Raw genomic sequence first — 21,609 nt, 5'->3', positions numbered from 1 at the left:
TTGAAATTGTATTACTGGGCCATTTAGAGAAACATTGTGTGTGTGTGTTTTTTTTTACTTCCAGCTCTTAAAATAACTGTTTAGCTGCTTTCATTTTCTGTCACCTGACAGCTCTAATGTAACATCAGTAGAAAAGCTACAGTATGAACGATGTTAATATCAAGCAGTATGTGAACAGTGCTGACACAAAATTTTAAGATGTTGAAAAGTCCTTTGACCCTCGCTTCTCAATTTTTCTTTTGCTATCCAACTCTCTCTCTTACTGGTACAACTTATCTCGCACACAGGCTCACACGCATGCACACACACACACACTTTGTCCTTTCAACATTATTCCAACCTAAGCCTTTTAAAAGCAGCAGTTCTGGGCAGACATACGTATGTGCTGTTGTGTGCTGCAGGCTGTGACATTGAGATACAGATCTTTTGTTGTGTCAAATTAATTAGCTGGGCATAGTGCCTGCAACACAGAGTTTGACCCTGTGTGTGTGTGTGTGTGTGCGTGCGTGCGTGCGTGCGTGCGTGCGTGCGTGCGTGCAAAACCTTGTTATAAAATGTTGGGATGCTTATCTGTTGTGTTCCCTTACTTGGTTTACTCAGTATCTGCAATTTGAACTCACTATTTCTTCCTAAGGATCAGCTCTCTTGGCCTCATATATTTTACTGCTGCACCGACATTCAACCTATAACATATACTTGTACAGCCCATTTCAGATATGTGGTTATCTGTGAAGTTTTCCTGGCATTAGCTGGAGCAAAGCTCGAGAGGCTCAAAGGGAGGCTGGTCAGCCGTGTGGCCTAGCAGAGGGCACTGGTGTGTGGGTAAGAGGAGCAGGGAGACCGGGCTTGAGCTCTGTCTCTGGAGCTCACCACGGTGTTCCTACCCGTGCAGGGAAGCTACATAGTGCAGTTACAGCCGATGCGACCGATAGTGATGAACGAGCAGCAGCTGCAGCGACAACATCACACACGTTATATATAATGTGTGCACATTATTATACACGATTTTCACAATTTTCAAGCATAAAATCTGGCAAGGCTTAGCCTTCCCTAGCCTACATTACCCGCCGCCTATGGTTACCACAGAGGTAGGCCTATATGAGACTTGGGCATGTGCAATAAACAGTAATAAGTTCTTCAAATTTTCAAGTGTAAATCAACTTCCAGGATTTTTAATCAAATGTCACTGAGTTATTTTGATAAATACTCATGAGGTCACAAATTAAAGGGAGGCTGGGAAAAAGGTGAATTAAATTTCTATAGAGGTTGCCGTGTAAATGCCAGGTCACTGTGATAAAAATGAGTTTGCTTAGGGCATCATTTTTATTCACAGCACTGCTGATCTTTTCATATTTCCTCCACTTGTGCTCTCCAGAGAACCTCAAGCCTGTTAAACACATCTTTTATTTCTGTTCTCACTTCACGATCTCTTAGGTTTACAGAAACTGACTTGTAAAAACTAGAATTATATTATCTTGTATGCCTCTGCCACTTAGACTAATTGTCATAAATACTGTGTAAGGTCTTGGGTAATGGTTAAATTGTGTTTTCTGAAGTCAAACTGACCTTGACCTTTCACCAAATTCTAAAGTTTGTTCCTGAGTCCAAGCTTTTAAAAGTAAGGTAAAAGATCGAATCATGATACAGCCCCCTGCAACAACAATAACAACAGAAGACACCAAAGAACTTTGATTGAAAATGCCATGTACTTCAACTATGGCCACAACAATGGATCAAGTTCGACTTCCCACTGGCCTGTCATGCCCCATCCATATCCACTTAATCCTTTGTGTGGCTCATTTTATGGTGACCCTCCAGTGATGGTCTATAGTAGTGAGCAATAATAATCATGGTTATAGCAGAGGGGAATGAAAACAACGACATGGATGAGGTGGAGGTTGTCTTTTATTTGCTGCAAAGACCCGACTGCTCTCTGTAAGGTTCAGGTAAGACCAACATTATTAGAAAAGCTCAATAATGGAGGCAGGCCAGTGTCACTTGGATTTACAGGGGGCAAAGCCAATCATAACCAATTTAATCATACTTGTTTGTAGTCGCCTAGTGTGTGACATGTGTGTGTTCTCTGGCTGTGTGCTTGTGTGTCTTTGCCTCCTTGTCTTTATAATAGGATGCATGCTGAGTAATGCACCGATCCCTCTAGGAACAACATTTGAATCTTTGGTCTGACCCATCCATCTGTCACTCGCTCTGAGCAGACTAGGAATGTTGTTAGCTCATGAATCATGTTGAATAATATAATACACAAACCAGTCACAATACACTAGATTTACACCTGTTGCCCAGTGCATTGATGTCACAGCAAAACACTACAAGCGATGCCAGAAGAACAGCTGAGCCCTCAAATAACTCTGCTCCGGATGAAAGCATTCATGATAAGAATTTGATTAAGAATGCATTTGAACAAAAAACACACAATGAAGATACACTGATTCACCAATTTGCAATCAAAATGTCTATCACTGGCTAGTGCCACTGGAATACACAGAAGACAAGGATTCAAAACTAAAACGTATGTGCATGGTTATGAATGCTACACACGATGCAAGATCTTTCTTGTACCTTTCTCTTGTCTCTCCCGACACTCTTTATCTGATCTGACAATTAAATCAACCACCATATTGCACTTGTGTAAGAAACCTAATCTTAGAGTAGCCTTATTCTTCTTTTTTCTTTGCTTATCTTTCTCTGCCAACACAATCTGGCACGACTGCTAATTTCTGAATCAGCCTGGAGCAACACAATATCAAAGATATATTGTCGCCAGGATGCCTGCACTACAGGGAAGCCACCTCACTGGGAGAAACCAATCCGGTGATTTTTAACAGACCGATAAAGAGTCTTGAAGTAATTGTCATTCTTCAAAACTTTCTGTCTTTTAAGGTGTGTGATGGTGGAAGAGCAGCAGTAGGGGATGTATCTGCCTCTGCGACTGATAAGAAATGACTTTTAGAGAAACCTTGCGTGCTGACCAGTGGTGCTGCAAAGCAACGAGATGTTACTCAGTCACACAAACATATGCACTCACAAAAAAATACGTACACACATACAAGACTGGAGCAGCTTCACTGTTAGATTACATCTCCCTCTGATCTGGGGGAAGAGAGAAAAAAAAAACATCCCCTCCCATGGGCCGGGCGGTAAACAAAAATCACAAATGCTACACTGTCACACAACAACAAACAGACGATATCTGAGAAACCAAAGAGTCAAATTATTCTGAATCTCTCTGTTTTGGATCAGTATCAATCATTGCTGAAGTGATTATAGAGCGCAGATGGATGGGAGAGAGAGATTAGGTCAGAAAAGTAAAAGACTGGAGGAGAGATTTGATATGATAGGGAGAAAAAAAAGGAGACGGAGTTCAGCGAAAGCATGTGGGTTGATAATGAATGTAATCTGCATTTAAATGAAATCAGGCTATATGGGCATTCCTGATGTGATCTTATTAACTCTGAGTGAATACAGTATGGTATTTGGAGGGATACTTCATAGCTGCTGTTTGAGCAGGTGAGGGCACAGATGAACGTAGGCCACCTGCGCATACACAATTGTATAAAATAATTATATAAATAATTTAAATTGATATACTGTAAAGTGTAGGGATCAATGATCATTTTAATCTCATACTAAGTCAGAAGTGTAATAGTGGATACTGTCATTTAGTATCTTCGGTTACTGTACCTGAATCTGATCAATATCCCATTTATCCAGTTACTACATTGTTTAAAAAGCTGCAGAATTTGCATTTATTAGCTTCAGTTCTGGTTTTAATTGTGTAAAGTGTTTCTATCGATGAAAGCTGCAGTAGCTGTCAGCTTTTTCATAAAAAAACTGCATTCATCTGAAAAACAGACATGTATGCTGTGCTGAAGGTAAAAACCTGAGGGGAACCACTTAAAGTAATGAAAACACACTCTTCTGAGCTATAAGCTATTTATTCAAAGGGAACCAGCACTGATGCATTGTGTTGACTTTTCAACTCAATTCTTTTACAAAGACGGAAATCCTGTGATTCTCTGCTTTGTGCATTTACATCAAAATATCAATATTTCAATAATATACTGAATAAAGAGGCATGTGAAGAAGTTTGTATTTACATCTTGTGAGTGACTCTTCAAAGGAAATCTATCTGGCTTCAGGAAAATAAAAGAAATGAGATACCTACTTTATTGCATCAGTGTTGTATTTTTCTTTTGCCTCTTATATGCAACAGAATTTTTTTTTTCTGAACAGCTATGAGGGAGTCATGAGTGACAGTCCACAGCACTGAGGCCCAGCAGCTCTGAGATGATCAGCTTTATCAGGACCCATCTGATCAGACACTTGATATGTGAAGTTAACACCCAGATATTCAACAGTTTTTGATATAGGCACAGTAGATCACCATCTTGATACTTTTTTTTTTTTTTTTGTAGATGCTGTGGTACAGTAAGTGTCAGATAATATTAGTCTGCAACAAGGAGAAGCAGCATGCAGAGTGTAGACTACAGGGAAATAAAGTAAGTCTCATTTAATAGGCAACAGAGGCTTTACTGCAGGTTACACTCTTATTTAAAATTCATGAATATGTAAATTAGCCATGAATTTCTCTCCCAACAACAATACATTCATTAGGTCCTTTTTATCTTTAAAGAAAAAACAGTGTAGTATTAATTCTGCTCTTCTTGTATTAAGAACAATGTGCTTTTTTGTTGTTTAATTATTTATTGTAAATTACTCCCTAATTGTTTTTTAGCAATGGAACAGTTCAACCACTTATAATAAATAATGTCTTAGCCAAATCAAGAAAGGAGCTTTTGTTTCATGCTCTTTTAATTATCATGAGTAATTCATGTTTGTGATACATACTCTAATTTGTTAAAATAATAATGATCAGCCTCAGCTGTCTACAGAACAGAAAAAATGCATTTCACCCATTTTATAACGTCAATAAATAAAACAATTTTGGTCCACATAACATAGATTATCAATGAGAGGAGAAATCTTTGTGACCAGAATCCACTTCATTGTGAAGATGATATGCAGAAATTTATTAAATACCCTTTGTTTCAATTTCATTTTCATTTTTGATCCTTCGTTACTTTTGAGTTATTTATGTAAGTCAGATATTATTCCACAGTACAGGCATTTCACGAGATGAATGAAACCCCAAGTCTGACATCATTACAGCCGTCTCAATCAATCAGCACCTTGTTACCTTTTTGACAAACCCCCTCACTAACTGCTTGTTCCAAGAATGAAACATTATTCACTTATTGTCAAATTCTCCTGTTGTGCCTATTACTTACTGTAGCCTTTTGGTGTTTGGCTGGCGCTTATCAGAAGTCACCTCTATGCTCTCATCACCACAGAAACAAATTTTGAGTGAAAGAAATCTTTTCTTCTTTTACACACATATACTTACATTCCTGTAAAAGAGAATTCATTTGGTGCAAACAGACATAGTCTTAGTATTTCTTTGAATTTGTTCACAGTCAGGGTCATGACTTTATTTGTAATACAGTTTATGGGATGAAATCAATGTTTTCCTCTCCATACAGTGTTGTAAAGAGCTGTTTTCAGCATTACTCCGCATTAACTGCCCCTCTTTCGGTGTCTACATATCACCCCTGCAGGTTATACCAATTTTATTTTATTGCTCAGTCTTTCTCCATCACTCTTGAAAAACACATTCTTTCCTCATCAGAGCCTTAGTCTGTCTCACTGTCTTTGCCTGTCATCCCATTTCTCATACACATTCACAACCTCTCTCTCTCCCCCTCTCCCTCTGTCTTCTCTCGTTCACATTATAGCTCCTCTTCGCTCCTCACTCTGTGTAGTTGTCAATCAGTAAGAAGAGTCGGCCAGACTCACATCCTCAGAGGGTCACACAGAGAGGTCACTGTTGACAGCTTTGCGCTTGTTATCCAGAGCTGATACTGGGGACAAATTAAATCCCTGCAGTGATGGGAGTTGGTCAGAGGCTTCAGGTGTGGCTGTGTAGACAGTGAGGGTGGTCATATAAATCTATTGCCAGACAGAACATTTGATGGACAAACCAGAAAAAACAATGATCTTTCCCAAAGCTCTTCCATGCACAGCTATTGTACAAATACACAGCATACAGTCCTTTAACAACTGGAAGAAAACATTCTTCACCATTTAGATACCAACTAAAGAAATACAGCTCTTTCTTTTTGATTTGGGACAAAAATACTCTACTGATACCTGAAGGCTATTGATTATTCATTAGTTATCATTAATCATTACTCAAAGGAATTATTTAATGTGCACTGCAACACTATTATTGATCTAGTCTAATAAAGAGTATACCACATGCAGGCGGATACATCTTTTTAGGAGGAATGGGTAAAATTGCAAAACTCAAAACAATTTAATAGGGGTCTGAATCAGAGAATAACTCACAATACAATACAATCACGCTATGTTCCCAACAGTGAAACTGCAATACTTGATAGATCCGATGACGGTCACAATATCTGTGTAACCTAAGAAGGAATAACCCCCAAAAGGGGGATCAGATGTTATGTATCACTCACTTTGCATTGTGCTGTCAGTGTCAGAATCTGTCAGACAAGATGAAACAAAGTGCTTAACTTAGCTTAGTTTAACTCTATGACACACTTCATATTAAGTCAATGGTGGAATATTTCACTGTTATTTTAACGGTGAATTATCAAGAAGGAAATATGTGCCAACATATATAAGCACATGAAACATGTAGCCTACAACTGACAATGCACAGGCAGGGTGAGCTGAAAATGCACTTAGATGTTAGGATGAGGCAGGTGGAACATGACAATACAGCCTCAGAAGGTCAGAGCTTCTTTGTGACATGTTGGGTGTTGTATAACGTAGTCATGTATCATACTGTAGATGTCTCTTGCATGACACTCTGCAGAGACAGGCCTTTCTTACTACCTGGTGAATCCTTCACAGTGTTTCCATTGATCACCACAGTTTCATAAGAAACTGAGGCTCTATTCACACTTGTCATCATGCAACATAAAATATTTCTGACTCAATATGTGTGCGAATTGCATCATACAAGATATTCCCTTGTCAATATTTTGCCCCACATCTGCTGTTTAGACGACTGCAGCAGAGGTGTGAGTAAAATATAGAGAATCAATGTGAATAAGTTATAATTCTGAAATAAATTTTCAAACAAACACGTCAAGGTTTTTATGTTTTGATTAGTCATTTAACGACCTGTTTAAAGTAATTGGTCAATAAGGGAAAAAAGCACTGTTGTGACCTGTCACAGTTATTACATAATTGGATGATTCCAAAAGCAAGTGAAGGGTCTCAGCACACCTGAAGATGCAGGTGCGTAGGAGGAGGGCATAACCCAAAGTACAGAGTTCAGAAGAAGCTCCCGCACACTGTCTCACTCTCAATTAATTTATTGAGGCCTGATGAGACAGTGTGCGGGAGCTTCTTCTGATATATTAGTTATATTTTTCTTGTGTTCAGACAATGAAATCAAGAGAGATGTTACCTGCTTGACAGTTTCGACTGTGACTCCAGTCTTCCTCAGAAGCGTCATCCGACGTGTTACTGACGTGTCATTTATCAGCTGGTCGGTACAGCGGACCGACCACGCCCCCTCTGCCCTGGGTGGTCTCTGGAGCACGGAATCCCAGGTGTGCGAGAGAGTGTACGCCCCCTCGTCCCTGTTGATGGTGTCCCTCGGCCGCTTCCTGATCTCTATGGCCTCTTTTATCCAGCGTTTGAACTTGTTTGTTTCTGATGTGATGATTTTGCCTTTGTCCCAGTCCATGATGTGGTTGTTTCTTCTGCAGTGATCTGTGATTGCTGATTTTAGGTTTTCCTGTTCTGCTTTTTCTTTTTGTGTCCGTGTGTATCGTCCAGCTGTCTCTTTTTCGCATTCTTTTTTGTGTTCTTTTTGAGGAAGACTGGAGTCACAGTCGAAACTGTCAAGCAGGTAACATCTCTCTTGATTTCATTGTCTGAACACAAGAAAAATATAACTAATATATTTGAGAAAACAAAATGAACATAATTAATCTAGCTTCTTCTGATAATTGGATGATTGCAATCATTTGAGCTGACCGCAATCATTTTGCGCAATTGTTAAAATCGTTTCCATTAGGTGGGTTTACTGTAGCCTACATTTCGGGGTAAAGGTGTTCAGATAAGAAAATTGTATTTGATCCCACTATTGCTCCTAAAATTTGTGTAATCACTCATCTATCAGGCGATGTAGCCCAAACTTTGTGCAAAATTCTATTTTCGAGTAAATCCGGGGTGAGAGTGGGGACGTTGCAGATCCCTGCAGTCCAACACTTAGCCTATAGCAAGCTATAACGTAGCTAGCCTACTAGCTAACAGTTAGCTAAATTAGCTAAACACACTCACACTCATACACACACACCAAGCTGGACAACACTGTGTCCCGCCCGGTCCCGCCTGTATCCTGCCCACTCGATAATGCCTAATCAAATTTGTTTTCCTTACTTGTGTAAACTCGTACAGAAACTCGTGGAAGGAGGCAGGACAAACAGTCCAAACAGACAAACAGTCCCCCACCAGTTAGGATGCTATGGCCCGACCCCCCCGCCACAGTCTCCTTGCAAACCTGTGGGAAACACTGCTGATAAAACACGTCCGACTCCTCCTGGCAGCACAAACATTCAGTTTCAGTGGCCATGGGCAGGTAACTTCACTTCCCTTGATTGTTTTTGATCCTGTCGTCAGCACCTCACCAACACTGGTGTGCGCTCCCTTCCTGCATCTTAAATTAATCGTCAACTAAAATTTCACTATTGTGACAGCTCTAATTGTGTCTTTGTCTGCAGTTTCATTTACAACAAGATGATAAAGTGGACAATTTTTGGGTGACACTGGATCACTTACTATACTGCTCACAAAGTGGTGTCGGGGCCAAAATCTATTGAGTTCCTCTGTAACAAGATACTTCTGTGTGATTTAAAGGAAAATACTGAGAGTGATGGTGGTTCTGCCCATCAGAGTTGTTAAGATGTCATACTGTGAATATCTGCCCTTTCCTTTGATTTACCTCCCCTTCTATCTTAGAAACAAGTTTGTTTTGACAGCACTCAACAGCTGCCCTGAAGTATCTGAGGAAAACATTTCTCTTCCCAGAAGGAGGATGTAGCACAATCCAATAAGGTATGGAGGGACTGGAGGAAAGAAAACAGGACAGAGAGCAATGGGCGCACCATTAAGAAATAGCCCCTAAACTACATCTGACAATAGCCAAGATTGCACTTGAACCCAATTCATCGAGGTAAAGTGGCCATTTGAGGAGGTGTGGTGAGGAATTGGTGTCACTGGTTTGAAAGAGGAGAATACAGAGAGTCTGAGTTGTTTTTTTTTCCAATGTGTCATTCCATATGCTCACTGCTACGCATCCACACTGTGCTTAAAAAATCCACAGAATAAAGAAAAGCAAAACCCACGTATTGTATATGCACTTACACAACTCGCCAGCTGTATGCAGACTTGTGTGGACATATGCCAACAAAAGGAGGAAGCTGTGCAAGTTTCACTTTTGAAGTAGGGTATACTTAACCTCATGTTTACCTCCTGAGAAGCTTATGCTGGCAGGGATGCCAAAATCAGACTGACTCACTCAGCATTTCTCCATCAAACATTGCTACCAGCTTTATCTGAGTTCATTGCCAAAGTGTAGTTTCTAAAATTGATTTGTCCAGTTGCTAATGACCAGATCTTCGCTGAGTAAAGGCAATATAGCACTGAGACCTAAATTCAGCCAGCATATGCATCGCTTACACTCCTTTGAAAGAATTTAACTTGTGCTGCCATACCTGTAAATCCTTGACTCATGAATTAAGTCTAATCTAGGATCAGTCTGACCCAGCATAATGAAAGTAAGTCTCCTTTCCTGCAAAATACAATACATTGACACAGTGGTACTTTTAGCCAAATGCTAACATTACTATGCTCACACTGTAAACATTATTCTCAAGTGTTCATGCTCTTTGTTGTTAAACACATTCTTCCAAGTTTGGATACTTTATAGATCAAAGTGGTGGACAGACATTTCCATCTCAGCTAGTGTCATTTGAATTTAGAAGATCACAAATAAATTGATAAATGTTTTTTTTTTATGTTTATTAAAAGGGTAAAGAATTTGTGGTTGTGTGAGTGTATTACTATCTAAATAATTGTGTAGGTCTACTGTTCCTTCACACACATGCTCATGCATGCATTTGCAAGCGCACAAATTGCTGCCATGACACGAGCGTCCCTCCTTTTTTTATTTATTTTTTTCTATGCGAGTGTATTCCCTTTCATTTCACAGGCTCTGAGGCATAACAAAGACCAATGGAGCTAGTATATTGGCAATCACACAAATCTGCCGTCACCTCAATATTTAATGAGCTGAGCAAATTAGCCATACAAAGCAATCTATTGAGCCTTTCCTCCCCACTTTGCTGATACACACGCAGAGAAAAGCACCTCACAGAAAGCCTATTACAGCTGAACCAACACTTCTAACACTCGGGACTGGTGAGAAGTGTATTACACAGACAAATTTAGAGAGCTTCATGCACACACACACACATACACACACAAGGGGCAGGTTTGCAGCACACATTGCATTACACCATAGGTTTTTTGCTACATTCTGGCATCAAATGTCAGTTTGCCTTAACAAAGTACCTCAGAAACTGAAAACACTGACTTAATAACCAGCTCTCTTAATTCAGCTGTGTGAAAGAGAGATATTCTGAGAGATAACGATAATGGTTCCTTCAGTCAATCAAATAACATGAACCCTGATTAGTGATCCATGTGTGATGATGGAGCTCTGTGTTTCGTGACTGTTAATTAAAATGCAACCAGGACCTTGGCAAGCCTCTGACTCATAGAGTAAATTAATTAGCTTTTTAAAAACCTGGTTAAAGAAACATTTAACGGTGCTATACACACTGAGAGGAAATGGGATTGTGTTTGGTTTCAAGGTTTATTAGCCAATTGGTAGCTATAACATGCACCTACTGAGTGTGAACAACCAAGGCTTAAGACTGATTGTGTACAGAAATTGGTCCAATCAAGCCCTGGCTTACAGCCTAAAAAATTAAGTTCATTTAAATCAGTGTATTTAGCAAAACCGCTTCAGATACCAGACTACACTAATTAAACACTGACAAATATTGGTGCTCGTAATTGTACGATTGAGCAACTCACAAAATCTAATAAACACAATTTGATCTCTCTCTGAAACCAGAAAATGCCTTCATGATTACAATAGCTAATTTAAAAAAAAAATCACAGGGATAGCAGAACTGAAATAAACCTTAATGGGAAAATTAGGTGACAAGAATATTTTCTTTGTGCCAGACTGTGAAGCATAAGTTGTTTATGGTGTTTTCTCCATACTGTTCCTCTGTGTGAGCCTCTGTTTATGCAAAAATGACTGTGTGTCTAAGTAAGACTTGGGCATCTGGCGAAGAAATTCCTCTGTTTAATTACTATATCCCTATCTAAACAGCTACTCCATTTCAGTCTTCAGTGTAATCCCTGCACTCACTCAACTAAAGCTAATTCACATTGCTCAAGGGAGGGTTTCTCTCTCCCCCTCCACCACCCGCTCTCCCACTTTCTCTCACCTTTTATAGCATCTTAGGAATTGGGACCATTCTACAACAAGTCCTTGCAGTTATAGGACACTTTTTTTTCTTTTTCCCATGCCCTAGAGCAACACATGGAAGTGTTTTCTGACGTGATGCCCCTTTCTGGAGTCTGCAGTTTTAGGTATAAGGTAGTGAATTTACTGAGTTTAGGGAAACATTGTAGGGACCTATGTTGTCATGGTTACTATGACAAACACTTGATAGAGGTTCAGGAAATTAATATGGCTGCCAGAGGATTTGGTCATAATTATATCATAAGGCTTATGCCTTAGAGGGAATTTGCAGGAATGACTGATGTGGTGTCTATGGACAGAAAAGACAGAAAAAGACAGAGATGAAGAACAAAGTCCTTTCACTTGCACTCTGAAAACTGGCGATTACAATAAAAAAACATGTTGCCTTGAATTGGATACAGGTACAATCATCTCACCCTTTATGAACAGTGGGGGGGTCGCTGTGTGAAATACAGGGGTTTGCTGTATCCACTTTTTGATGGACCACTCATTATCATTTAACTTCAGGGCTGCAAGTGAGTCTCACTCCGCCCCGTGATGCAGGACTGAATGTTGAAAAATGTGCATCCTCTCTCTCAGTGTACACCTGCCTTTGAACAAATTACATACATTTTTCAAAGATGTGTAAAATTATATGGCAGAGGTTTGAAACTTTTGGTTTCATCGCTGCGTCTTCCTTTTGGCCTCTGCCCTCATCCTCATCTCTGTCTGGCACTCTTTTCTTACTCTGGCACCCTGTTTCCCTCTGCGCCACCCCAGTTCTTGGCGGTAGCCCTGCTCCCTGTCTCACCCATCTGTTTCCATTCATTAGGACAGGATTCGCCTCTCTGCTCTTCTGACACCTTTTCACATCGGGCTGCACAATGTAATTAAACAGGGTTTGGAGGGAATGATTTCTGAGCTGTAGCTAGCTCCTTCCTCTTCCATCCACTTTAACTCTGCCTCACTTGTTCTCATTGGGTGGAGACAGCAATGTGCTACTTTGATGAGGCACTGTGAACTTTCACCATGTGCCCCCATCTCATACATGTGGTAGCCCTCTTGTGTCATAGAAAAGTCCTGTTCTCCTGACTTCTTTTTGATGAGACTTAACAAATTCTCTCTTGCAGTGAAAAGTTTGTGTTTGCTTGTTTGTTTTTTGAATACTGCATTTATGTTACAGTAACAGATTGATACGACTTCTGCCAATGTATGCATGATTACACCAACAACTTCTTAAATCCAAATACTCTTCACCATTGCACTGCAAATACATCATACTACGCCCTCATCACTGACACACAAGTGGAGAAGGGACAATGTTTTATTTTTGGCTATAGAAGAGTTTATTCAGGTATAACTTATTAATGTATAACTGTCTGCTAAGTGTATTGAAGTAAATTATATTTTCACTGCAAGATAAAGGAATCCTTGCAGAAGAAATTAGCCATTTTTGGAGTGGAAATAGAGAAATGGTTTATTAAAGTCCTGACGTGAACATGGTCCACCCACACAGGTGTTTTCAGTTATTCTGCCTGATTTGCCTAATTGTGACTGTGTGGTCTGCACGAGTAACTGACATCTCTCTGGCTTTCCTTTAATTTCCTTACTTTTTTTGCAGTTGTTAATTGCTGCACCTGTTGTGATATGACAAGTTAATAGTTAATATTAATATTTAGTAATTATTTTTACAGGGCTGCTGGCACCGTGGTAAAACTGCTCACAAACTAACCAAAAACTACAACCACTTGCTGTGCATTATTTTGTTTTGTTTTGTTTTGCAATGAAATCAACTCTTAGGGGCCCTGCATTGCATTTGAATGGGGTCATTTTATAAGCTTACTTTATTTGGGAATATGGAAATTGCTGAAATACATTATTAACAGATGTAATATGTCCCACTAAATGAACTGATCCTGAGCACCTTTTGTGAAGAGAAGCTTTGTGGCAAAATCTAGTTTAATGCTTTTTCAATATTTCAACGGCTAAAGTGCTTATACAGTGCTTGCTTATTTTTAAAAATAACAATACCAAAATGGCAAATCAGATGCTATTTCAGCATGCAAAGCATTAACAATACACAGTGGGTGATTGTTGTGGATACAGCTGCACAAATTTGCTTTTTAAGTTAATCTTATAATGCTAGATGCTTTCTCTATCAGTAGCCACAATTCAAAAAATGTTTTACATTTGCCAGATATTCTTTTCTTTAATAACTTCAACATGTGATGTTGAATTATTGATTAGACAATTGTACCACATTAGAAAACTGTTCTGATTCCTGGCATCAGTGCATACATTTTGTATGGCTGTGTTTGCAGGTTCAGGTATCACACATACAAAGACATTTTGACTCTGTCTCAGTTGGAAATAATGAAATGATAAATGGTTAGAGTAACAATGGCTAATATCCATTTAGCTGCTTCAGCCTGATGTAACTATTATTATGAATGCTGATTCGCTGTCATACTGTCATGATCGACTATTAGTAGGCTAACACCTGGGTTTTAGCTACAATGACAGAATTATGAGCTTTAGTTGGTCTGACATAATATTTAGTTTGAGGGAAAGTCTCTCCATCCGACATGATTTCCATCATATTGTCAGAAGAAGGAACTTGCATCTCAAGTGAGATGTAGATAATGTAGGCTATAGTGAGGTTTAACCAGAATTCTGAACACATTATCCCACGTTTCACTTGTCAGCACTGTGCACAAAATGATCCCTCAAATGAATGCATTGGAGGTTTGGCAACTATATTATTATATGTTTATCTGCAACATTATGAGACGCCCTACACCCAGCCAATCCACACAAGCACAAACACACCTAGGGAGATAGAGGGATCAAGATTTAAGTGTATGAAACAGCAGAGGAAGAGAAAACGAAAGAGAGCGCTGGAACTGAGACTGAGTTAGGGTGAGTGACCTTGCCAGGGATCCACAGAAAGACAAACGCAGAGAAAAGCATATTTGTAATCAGACTCTGGGTGTTGAGGTGACTAGCAGCCAATACAACAGACTGGTGAGAAAGACTCCTGGGGTAGAAGGGCAGCTTGTGACCGTAGGAGGACTCTCTGACTTGATTTCTTCATCAGCAGGAGCCAGGGTCCCCTGACACATGGACACATGCAGCCGGCATGCACACATAATGACAGATATGCATGCATAGGCACATAACCACACACACACAAATTTGATTCCAAGTGAGGGTCTGGGACCTTGTGTCTGTGAGGCAACCCCTGAACTATCCATATGATCACTTGGATGTACCTGACATCTTTATTATTTTATTTAATTTTCTGCTCTTTTCTTGTATGTCTGAAGATCCTGTGACTTACATTACATTGTACCTAATAGTAATAGCCAATTAACTGCATATGAATGTTTTCAGTCAAAATAGGCTGCAGGCAATAATAACCATTTTATGATCCTGTTTCTCTCACATGCTGCTGCTGCTACGGTTTTTTTGGAATAAAAAATAAAATAAAATAAAAATGATTTCATAGATGAGAAAAAAAACTACTGATGCTTGTATCTGACTTATTGCTTAATAATTCAGTAACTGAAAAAGGAAGGCAAGTCATCTTCTGGCATCTCACATACTGGGTCAAAGTTCATTGTTACGAGGCAGTAGCATGAAACTAAACCAGAGGGAGACTGTTTTATCTACCCCTAAGTGCCTTTTCTCTTCTCTGGTGGGTCTAGGGACATGTGTGCACGTATGCATATAGTTATCCCAGGGGCTGACCTGACAGTTGGTTATCTTCTCTCTCCTTTGGCCTCCCTGTCACATACAGCACAGGGAGTGATGAGTGGCATTGGGAGTCCCTCAAGTAAACGATACAAACCATGCATTATGGATCTCCACGTAGGTAAACAGGACCCAGTGACCTTTTGGACCAACGGATAGGACAGCAGAGAAAAACTCCCACAGCCAAAGGGGAAGGGTGCTTTTATTTATTTTATTTTTTATTTCTGCAGTAGTTGTGCACCAAGGGGAGGGACTGAGAATATGGATTTGTATCTGGAACTCTTTCCACTGCCACTTAGGATGGATGGATGGATATATAGATAGATAGATAGATAGATAGATAGATAGATAGATAGATAGATAGATAGATAGATAGATAGATAGATAGATAGATAGATAGATAGATAGATAGATAGATAGATAGATAGATAGATAGATAGATAGATAGATAGATAGATAGATAGATAGCCTACTGCACAACTAAAAATATTGTCGCGACCCCCCAGTAATGTTCTTGTTATGATGTTTAAGTTCTGTGATTTCTGACTGACTATGAATGTGTATGGTAAGGGCAGGTAGCCAGTCCTGTGTGTGTGTAGGTGAGTGAGTGAGGAGGAGCAGAGGAAGAAGTGAGAGCTGTCAGATAAGTGTGTTATGTTGTAGTTACGTCGAGTCGGATGCTACAATATCAATAAAAATGTGTGCTTAACATAGACGTCGGACGCGAAAAAGCCGCGAAATGGAGCCGTTAACCGATTGTGTCAGATACACCAGAGTGTGCACCTCTGCGCCAGGCTCACGTGCTGCAGTGATTTGTGTTTATTCATTTTAAAGCAGAAGTAAGCGATCTAGTCGTTTTGGCTAACTTCCTGTCAGCAGATGGAGTTAGCAGTCCCCGCCCTCGTCCCTATGTCACCACATTCACGCGCATCCTTTGGCTGCACACACAGAGAGGACCGCCCCTTTATGCCGTTCTCTCTTCTCATTGGATAAAGGTTGTAGGATACAAGGAAAGTTTTCTCCTCGGCTCACAGCAGAGCAGAGTGACTGACAGGCCAGTGTTTCAGACCAAACACTCTATGTAAGTGATTGCTGTCGGAAGATATAACCGTTTAAGACTTATATTAACACAAATATTCCGCTTACTTCTGCTTTAACAGAGCGCGAGAGAGATTAACACACACATTCACACAGGCTACACACACATACGGGCTACACATACACATACCCACAGACACACAGCTGAGGGGTGGAGGCGGAGGAGAAATGTGCATCTGGTGGCGTGCCCCCCAGTGGGTGCTCAACCTGGTCAGTGGGTGCTCGAGCACCGGAGCACCCACGGAATCAGCGCCTATGAGTTTAGTAATATCTTATGCATTTATTCTGAACCATTGAAATTCTGTGATAAAACACACAAGCATTAGTATTTGTTATCAGATGTTCAAAGGAGATGGGTGAGCTTTGTACAAACCAGAGAACGGATTGGCGTCAAAATTTAATGGGACCATGACCCCAGAAATGAAATTTTGATTGGATTAATGTTGAAGTTCATTTAAACAGGTTTGAATTGTCTTCAGTTTCTTTGTGAGTGATGTGAAATTATAAATGATGTATGCCAGGTACAGACTTTTTTTTTTCTTTTTGTCTCTCAGATCCCAAGATTAATATATGCATCTATTTCTAGCATCCACAACAGCAGCTGAATTTCAGTTGTCAGTCTACGAGTCCCTGCTGGCATCCTGTTTCATGAACGTTGTGTGTGTGCTTGTTGGGATGCCTGGTCACCCCAGCAGCACTCATGGACCTACCTGGATCTCTGTAGAGAGTGGCAAGTGTTTACCTCTATTAAAATGTGATGTGAGCAATTACTGTAACTAGAGCTGGCTATGCTGCTGATTTATTCATGAATGCATGTTGAGCTACACAGCATGTCGGTTGTAAAGACTCAAATTAAAGTCAATAACAGTTTATCATACATACTTAACAAACCTTGACCTTGTTCTCTACCTCAGTTACCCCCTGTGAACAGCGTTGTTCCTTTGCAAATGTCACTCAAAGATATAGCCCAATTTCTCAACTTGTCTTTATTCCAAGTTATCCAAGCAAGAAAGCAGAGAATTGTAAAACTCCTGGAGGAGTTATAACTGGAAATTTAAAAATAAATAAAAGGTGATGTCAAATACAGGTGCAACTCATCTAAGGCTTTAAAATGGACCTGGACAAAATCCACATGGACTACTAACCCAGTTCCTAAAGATACACTAGTTTCTGGAGTAAATTTAGAACAGTGGGCCCCAGATTAGAATTACTGGTTAAAGAAAAGAAGCTAGCTGTGGGTATTTGTCATTGTCATCTGTGAAGAAGCCCCAGATCCTGGGGATTCATCATTGTTAGGTCAGACTCCAGTGGATGCACCTCCTGTACCTTTACCTAACAAAAAAGAGAAACAAAATTAATAACCCCCTGATTTAATGCGTCTATAGCACTTTCATCATGTTAAAGGGATAGTTCACCCTAGAATGATATTTCGCTCATTATCTACTCACCCTCATGTTGACTAAGGGCTGGGAGAAGTTTCAGATTCCTCCGTGGCTTCTCTGAGTTACAGGGGGTCTCGGCATAGCAGTGCATGTCCATATAACGGTTGCAAAGGGACACCGGAGCTCTTCGTAAAAAAACACACACAAAAAAACATCCAAATACCTCCATGATGCTCGTATGTAATGTCCGTCTTGTGCTGAAGCCCCAAATTGCGTAATTGTCCCGAAAAAAATTAAATAAGTCTATATTTTAAGCTTGTTTGTAGCGGAAGCTTCTCGAAGCTCCTCTTCCTGGTCCGTCCAAATCTCGCGTGATTCGCAGTAACTGCACTGACGCATGCTGACGCCGGCGCAAATCACGCGAGATTTGGACGGACCAGGAAGAGGAGCTTCGAGAAGCTTCCGCTACAAACAAGCTTAAAATATAGACTTATTTAATTTTTTTCGGGACAATTACGCAATTTGGGGCTTCAGCACAAGACGGACATTACATACGAGCAGCATAGAAATTTGGATGTTTTTTTGTGTGTGTTTTTTTACGAAGAGCTCCGGTGTCCCTTTGCAACCGTTATATGGACATGCACTGCTATGCCGAGACCCCCTGTAACTCAGAGAAGCCACGGAGGAATCTGAAACTTCTCCCAGCCCTTAGTCAACATGAGGGTGAGTAGATAATGAGCGAAATATCATTCTAGGGTGAACTATCCCTTTAACTACCACTCATGGATGTAGTGGAAAGTGAAGCCACATTTCAAATTTTAAAATAGCATCTATGAAAATCTCTTGGGCATTTTCTAGAGTTTACACTAGGGAGTACGCTCTCTTGTTCGGTCAGTGGCACTTGACAACACACACATCACAAAACTAATCCTACAACAGAAATGTAGTCACCATGGTAGCAACCATCAATGCACCCCCTACTCATGCTAGTTAGATGCAGTGCACAAAATTTTAAAGCAAGTCAACATTGTCACTTTGACATTAGCATTTAGCCACTATACACAACCACAGTGCAAATGTACAGTCTTAAAGAGTCACAACAGTCATTAGCAAGGTAGAGTATTGTTGCTCATGGGGCTAGAATAGAGCAAGATGGCCCGTACACACAGTGGTACCGGTATGGCCAACATACGAAAAAAGACACACACATCCAGCAGACACTGTGCGACATTAATAATCCGTTGGAGAAATGAGTCTGGGCACTTCACAGATTCATTTACAAACTTTTGAGTTCTCATTTAGTCTGAACCAGTTCCAGAGACTGTGAGACAAAACATTGTTCACTAGCCACTTCGGCTCTGCTGTTGTGACGCGCAGGAATGGAAAGACGCTGAAATCTGAAAATTGGAGCTCAATGAGCACTTTTGTCTTGCAACGTAATCTGCTCGTTTCTTTCATCCCTCCTTCCTTCAGCTTTGCTTTTCATCCCAGAATGACCTTTATGAATAATGAGGTGCTCCAAAGGTAACCGTGACAACGGGTCTACCTTGGAGGCGGCAAATAGGCACTGAGATAAAGTAATTCAACACCTGACAAGGAAGTGCTGTGTGTTCGCTTCATCCTCTGAACAGAGGGACGGAAGTCTGCTGATTAACGCTGACAGTCTGAAGAGCACATTGTGCCAGCGCATTAATAATAAACTCGCTTTTAGAGAAGGTTATATAGCCATGAAAGGAAGGTAAGATGTAGGAATGAAGGATGAGCGAGGGATGACAGCAGGGTTAAAAGATAACTTGGCTTGGTTTCACACACTTTATTTGCAGTGCTTGTCCTATTTAAAGGTCTTAGGAAGAAAAATTACTAATTTTTGGGTGCTAATTAGCTAATTTTTTTCAGCATAGAAGGATATTTTAGTATGTACAAAGTGCATAATTAATAAGCCAAGAAACTTAAATGGCTTCTGGGGTGTTCAGCATTAATTGCCTCTGCAAATTAACATATCCGCCCCATGATTTCTCCCACTGTGACTTTAACACTCCAGCATACTCAGTGAGAGGAAGAGGCCTCCTTAGAGGGGGACCAGAGAGCTAACCAACCTAAAAATTTCAAAACATGAGTCACAAACTGTATAGTTTAATCCTTGTCTATCAGAATGTTGTGTTTATTATCCATTATCTATTTCTTTGCTTTTCTTAAAAACAAAATGCTTTCAGATGTGTTTTTGTCTCTAGTATTGGTGTATGTGGACGTCAGAGTGTGATTTGACATTACGGTAGTGATAACAGTGATATGGTAAATGAAGCTGTTGTGGCACTGAACTGTAGGCTATTCAGTTAACATATGAATAGCAATGAGGAAGAAATGAATGAAAATTAATGGTCCTACCGCCTGCAGATTCCTACAGCGTAGGATCATATGAGGGCAGGCTTCTAACTGCTTTCTGCACTGTGCACTTCAAGACACATTGAAATAGATCCACCGACTCCCACATAGTAATGCCTATATTATTAAAATACTTTATACTGGTATTTTATACTGATATATACTGGTACTTTATTTATACGGGTTTTCCCTAGATTAATACTAATGAAATAGTATTTGTTTTATTACGTATGATTCTGCAAGAACCACTGTTTCTGGAATCATAGCCCTAAAGTATTTTGGTCTTATTTTTATCTAATATTTTGCATATCTCATGTACTGATTTGTTCAATAAGTCACATAACTCTTCTAAGATATTCTAATCCATTCACATCGAGATATCAAAAAATATTTACTGCCATGACAGTTTGGGTTAGAACTTGTGCTTTGAACTGTGTGTGCCAAATGTGACAGGCCAATGTGCTAGCTCAGTGGGTGCCATTCCCCCAGTGTCAGATGACCAGGTTGTGAATCATTGATCTGGGCAAATCAATAGTCAGCATGTCCATCCCCCGTCCACACTCAGTGGGTTGCCATCTGTGTGTGTGTCCATATCCTGTCCGAAGTCATTGCAGGAGCCCATCAGCAAACACCAGGTGGCTGCCATCTGGGTCCTGTCGCTTAACACACAGCATGGTCTCTATGTAGGAGAGTGTCGTATGTATGCATGTGTTTTCCAAGATAGAAACTGACCATTAAATGTCACATTTGTGAGAGTGTATCAGCAACTTGGTGACTGTGCTGTGTAAAAGTGTTGTTGAATTGGTTCGGTGCCTGCATGTAAAAACACAGGGTGTGGTTTGTTTGTGCAGAAAGGTGAAGAACAGTGCCAGTTGACCCGTTCCCCAGTTCTGAAGAAGGTAGGGTGATAATAAAGTGACAAGGTGTTTGTAGTCTTGGCATGCCACTATAATGGTAGCTCAGCTGGCATTGAAACATAGGCAGGATTCAGCCTGTGTGCGTGTTTTGCACACAGTGTATAAACATGGAAGTGTTAGTGCGTTGGTGTGTGCTTCTGACACTTCTTGACTATCCTCTTTTCACTCTTCAGATTCACACAGCTTTTTTTATGTGTGGGCTTGAGTCATGACACTCATTACAATCATTGCACATAAACTCATATTTTGCTGCCGGAAAGGGGACAAACTTATCTCAAAGTTGGTCAGTAAGTGTTAATTTAATATTCTTTGTGCCTTAACTTTGTTTCAAAAGGTACTGCAATGAGAAATTCACATGCTGCACTTCTGAACTCCCTGGTGTGTTTACAAGGCCATCCTAAAGCTCGCCCACTTT

Source organism: Trachurus japonicus, chromosome 3 (genome assembly GCF_045865225.1).
Source record: "Trachurus japonicus isolate A0001 chromosome 3, Traja_1.0".
In the NCBI taxonomy this organism is placed as follows: Eukaryota; Metazoa; Chordata; class Actinopteri; order Carangiformes; family Carangidae; genus Trachurus; species Trachurus japonicus.
Note: the sequence above shows the minus strand (reverse complement) of the source record.